This window comes from Charadrius vociferus, unplaced genomic scaffold (genome assembly GCF_000708025.1).
Source record: "Charadrius vociferus isolate BGI_N301 unplaced genomic scaffold, ASM70802v2 scaffold15, whole genome shotgun sequence".
NCBI classification, from domain to species: Eukaryota; Metazoa; Chordata; class Aves; order Charadriiformes; family Charadriidae; genus Charadrius; species Charadrius vociferus.
Window position 1 is genome coordinate 15,073,702 of NW_009650064.1, and position 5,294 is coordinate 15,078,995.

The window sequence follows — 5,294 nt, forward strand, 5'->3', positions numbered from 1 at the left end:
CGCCGGCCTCCCGCCCGCCCCGCTCCCCCCTTCGTCCTCCTCCCTCTCGGCTCCCCCTCAGAGGCACAGGCGCACAGAGGGCAAAACTCAAGGCAAGGTTGTGGCTAACTCCTGGCGGTTACCTGAACGTCTGCCCGTGAGAAACTACCGGAGCAGCAGGACCGAAAGCTCTCGCCAGTGCCTGGGAGACATCTGTTTCGCATTAGCGAGCGTATAGCTGGAATTATTTAGGCACAGAATGGTCCAGCCACTCACGCAGCAGAGCTAAGGGCATAGCGCTGAGGCCATGACGAAAGCTAGCCGAGAGAAGCAGCAGCAGCCAGCAATTGTGTACTGGGGACAGGGGATGGGAGCAACACAATGTCAGGCTGATCCCCACCAGGGCTGGGCGACCTGGGGCAACCCATAAAACGACAGCCTTAAAATTGTAACTATAACATTTTGCGACGTCATAAAGGAGCTAGGAGAGGGAAACATGACTGGTTTGATATAACACCAAAACTTATCGAGTGCTCCAAAGTTTCAGTAGCTCTTTTAGAGAAGCAATATGGGAATTAAGGAAGCGAAGTCCAGTAGTGAGAGCACGGGGCTGGCAGCCAACACTCACGCTCTCCTTTTGGCTCTGCTGCTCACTCGCTGTGTGGCCTAACCCAAGCCATTTAATCTCTGTGTGCAATCTCTACAATGGTATAATAGTCTTTTACAGACACATTGTAAGGCTCAAATAACTAGCATTTGGTAATGTACTTTGTGTTGAAAGGTGTTAAGTAAGTATAAAGTATCATCGCTAGTTATATTACTATATGTATACCCAGCCTGTCCAAAACTGCTGCTTGCAGCGCAGCTGCAGGTATTCCTTTACATGATTATACACGAAACTTTGACACATCATTTGTCTTTGCAGATCTAGATGTTGGATGATTCGTTTAATCCAATTTTCTTTCTTCTGAAATGAAGCGCATATTTGTTTATGTTAATGTCAAGAACTGTCCTGCCATTGTTTGAATACAGCAGGAAGAATTCTCAGCTCCTTTGAATTGCCGCAGGTCCTTTGATTTCATCTGAGCTGCAGTAAGTTATCAAAGGGAAGACTCCAGCTTAACATCTCAGGAAGTTCAGAGGGAACATTTTACCAGTTAGTCACGTTTTAGATTGCTGTAATTATTTCCTAATACTAGACCTGTGCCTGTTATGACATAGGACTCTACCAGAACAGCTAGGGTGTACAAGCAAATGTTGTAAAGCATCCATAACGTTCACAGCTATAAAATTGAGCTGTACTTCCCTAAGAACAGGCCAGTTTATGAGATTATTTTTATTTCCATTGCTTGTGGCTATTGCCTAATTATTTGTTTCCATGTCTAACAGGCAGCCCATGTAACTACTCATCTAAATGTAGAAAAAAAGGTTATGAGCAATGCTAACAAGCACAATAGCAACAAGTATACTGTGAAGATGAAAGGCTTTAGGGCATGACAGTGCCTTGATCCAAACCTCTTGTACTGGTAAGTTCTCAAATAAGAAGGAGTGGCAAACAGTGAAAGAGCAATAGTAACTCTCAAGCTTGACAACTAAGGTCCTTAGACAGTCACATATCTGTGTGCCTTCAGTTTTCTTCTGAAAGAAATGAGTGAATGACCTGACATGCAGTGAAAATTAGCAAGCAAGACCAATGAAGACACATTAGAGTCCTCATGAAGGTCCATGCCAAGGAGGGGAATGGATAAAATGAGAAAGAACAAAGAAAAGCAGCGTTGAAGATGTCTGCAAGCTTGTAAGGAGAAAAATGAAAAGTGGATGGAATCATCTGCAATATACACAAGAAGAACTATTTCCCGACTCGTCAGCCCACTCAGAAAAGACAAAGAGAGAACAATCAGACCAGTGACAAAAGGCGATTACAGGCCAGAGAAAGACATTAGTGAGACCGTGGAATGAGTCAAAATATCTGTAAACCTAATTAAGAACAGAATGTGCCAGCTGAGGCAGCCACAACACGGTTACTGAGCAGCCTGGAAAAAAAAAAAAAAAAGGCAATAATTCTTGTACTTAATGTCGGCAAATGTTACCAATGAAGAAAGTTATACAATCAAGAATGAGAAAGAATGTAGAAGAAATGAAGAAAGAAAAATAACTCAGTTTATCTTCTGAAAGACTCTCTCTGTTCTAGGAAATGGACTATATTTTAAGGTTTGACTAGAAAATATCTACTTTTTCACAGAAACAGTGTTCATGCATAGGGAAAAAACAGAAATGTAAATAAAATATACATTAGCTTAAAATCTATATTTTATCAGGGAGATAGCCTGTACGGAGGCATGGGTCAAAAAGAACAGGATATAAGTTTACGAAATACACCACCTTTGTCTTCATTGAACAATAAAAGTGATGACTCACAACACTCTTGGATTTTCTGCAGTGTATTCCTTGGATTAAAAATAAAAATTCTGATCTTCTAATCATCCATTACTCAACAAAGTAACATAAACTTTATCATTTTGACTGACATTTATTTTAGTAAATGAATTATGACTGTATAGAAGCTGAACTGTCATCATTTAACAATAGTGTATTTTCACCAAATTAATTTTGTGCTGGTTGATAACATTAGACAATTAAGCTTGAAACAGTTAGTATAATTCTTTTTTTTTTCTCATCTACCTTAGAAATATCTGCCTGGGATTCCAGATACTTTTGATATTATAAATTTAATGCCAAACAATTCATTCATAGTATTAAAACCCAAAGTGCATATTTTTTTCCTGCTCTGTATCTCCAAAGATAGTAAAGATCAAAAAGTCACATACATTCAAGTCTATGCCTTGCATTTTTGGCATTTCATCATACTGATATCCATCCTACAGACAATGAAGCATTGAGAAGCTGAGTAGCACGCCTATAGTTACTCGAGAATCGTGTGGAGAGCGGTACCTTGACCTGAGCTCTGCCAAGTCCTAGACTAGAGATCTGCTTTACCTCTGGGTCATCTTGGGAAAGAAGGTAAGTTTCCCACTGTATTTCAAGAGAAAAAAAAAACGGCTTTTTTAGCACAGGTGAAATGAGAATAGAAAATGTAAATTCCTCACTCAAGAATGCTTTGATGTTATCTACTGCTTTCTGGCAGTATGGTGACAGAAATCCTATCAACTACAGCAGTGTCATAGCTGGAGTCTCAAATCACAAGCCAATCAGACCCATAGTGGTAGTTTTCAGTTTAAGATTGTAACAGCTGACTATAAATGACCAAAGCCCTATCTAAGCTCCTCAAAAAGAAATGGCAACTGAGGAACAGTGGAGCCTAGAAACAATTGCAGCTCACCAAGGTAGATTTTGAGTTACCAGACATAGACTTCTAGTTTCATTTAAGATGCCCAGGTATTTGAGATGTCTGTTTCACAGATGTGACGTAAGACTTAAGAAGATCTGTGCCTTTTTGAAGTACAGCAGGTGACCAGGTGAGGACATCTCAAGTTGCATCAGACACCAACCCTGGCAGGTTGCTTGAATAACTCTTTCAAGATCAGTGACTGTATTTACCATATCTCTGTTGACTACACTGGGGGCTTAAGCACTCAGCTGATATATAGACACCGCTTTTGGTGTCTTCATCTTGAACTGAATCCTATCCAATACATCAGCATGTACTAGATCCAAATTCCACCCAGAAATCAAAGCTTTAAACAAAGAAAATAGAACAAGTACAATATGGACAACCATATTCTCAGTATTAAACATTTTCCCTGAATTTGCAAACAAATTTAAAATATAACTTCCCTCAAGCACAAACATTAATATTCTTAATATACTGTGGAGCCAATGGCACAGGATTGGGTGGCAACAGTAACAAAATTGGCATATGGAAGGCTCGTGAAACAATTTGCTCAGGTTTATCTATTGTTTCTGGAAGTATATCAACGGTCTAGAAAAGAATTAGTAGAAAATGAGGAACAATTATTTATAATGGGAGGAAATGCTAATTACATGTAGCAAGAACTCTGCTTTGCCAAGGAATTATTGCTGAGTAGAGTGGATACTAAAGAGCTGTGCCAGGCATAACATAACATTTCTTCGAAATGAGGTAATTAGCACACTTTGAGGCACTGATAAAATCAGTATTCTTCTTACTAATACATCAGGAGAAACCACTGGCCATACAGAAGCGAAGCAGAAGGGTTAAGAATTTACTAGGCTAAGTGTACTTGTCACATTAAGCACACATTTTCCAGACTTTCTTTTGGTTATTGTGTCACATTTCACTACTCTGGGCATTGCTATGATGTTCTTTTAGGAATCTTATCGTAACCAGCATAATGAAAACAGATGAATGCATCAGTGCTTAACTTCTTTGGATAGATAAATTATAAAATAAATTCTCCCTAACCATCAGTGTAGTGTCTGCAGGGCTTGTCTTGTGGGCTCGTCGTGACCAAACCTAAGCATTTTTTTTGTGTTCTGTCATAGGTCTTTGATAATGTAGTCCCTTTATATGGTGTTTTAAGCATCTTTATAATTGAAAATGCAGTTGAAAAATCCAGTGTATACCAATACTAAAAAAGGTAACATTTCTCATTCCAAGTGCAGAAGTTCACATTTCATTTCTGCTGGACTGAAGCATCCTTTTAAGAACTTTGAAGAATACTGAAGTCGAAAAGAATAATATTTGGCTGGGTGTTCAACATCTGTCAACTGCAAATCAGGTTCTGATTCTAGCATTGTGTCATTTTTAACACTTTTACTATTTCTTTTTTTAATAGAAAGATATGTAACAGCTTGGCATCCGTTTTGAAGTATGGGTGTGTATATTCTGCAGTATTTTTACTGACCTTTAGAGGATTCATCTTCCCTCATATGCAACTTCTGTGACTAAAAGAACCTTCTAAATGATGTTTGACCTGAATATGCCCAAATGAACTTTATTTAAGGAAATTAAATTTAAACCTGAAGAAGTTTCTAAATATTTACTTTGAGAGCGATAAGATTTAGTGACCGTTTCACTATATTGGAAGCAGAAAATGTAACATCCACTCCTGGATGAGTTGCTGACCATCTTTGTGACTCTGAGCAACGTAGTTTAATGCTTACAACTTCAGACAAGTGTCTAAATCTGTGTCTCTAAATGCCTTCCCGTCTTTTTTCTGTCTCATCTATTTGTACTAAACAGATAACCTTTTAGGGCCTCGGGTAGAATAAAGTATTGTGTGAGTATTGTGATATTTAACCTTTTTTTTTTTTTTTTGGTGATAGAGGTCTGCTTGGATCTCTTTCTTTCTCACCTTCACAAGCTTTTTATTTTT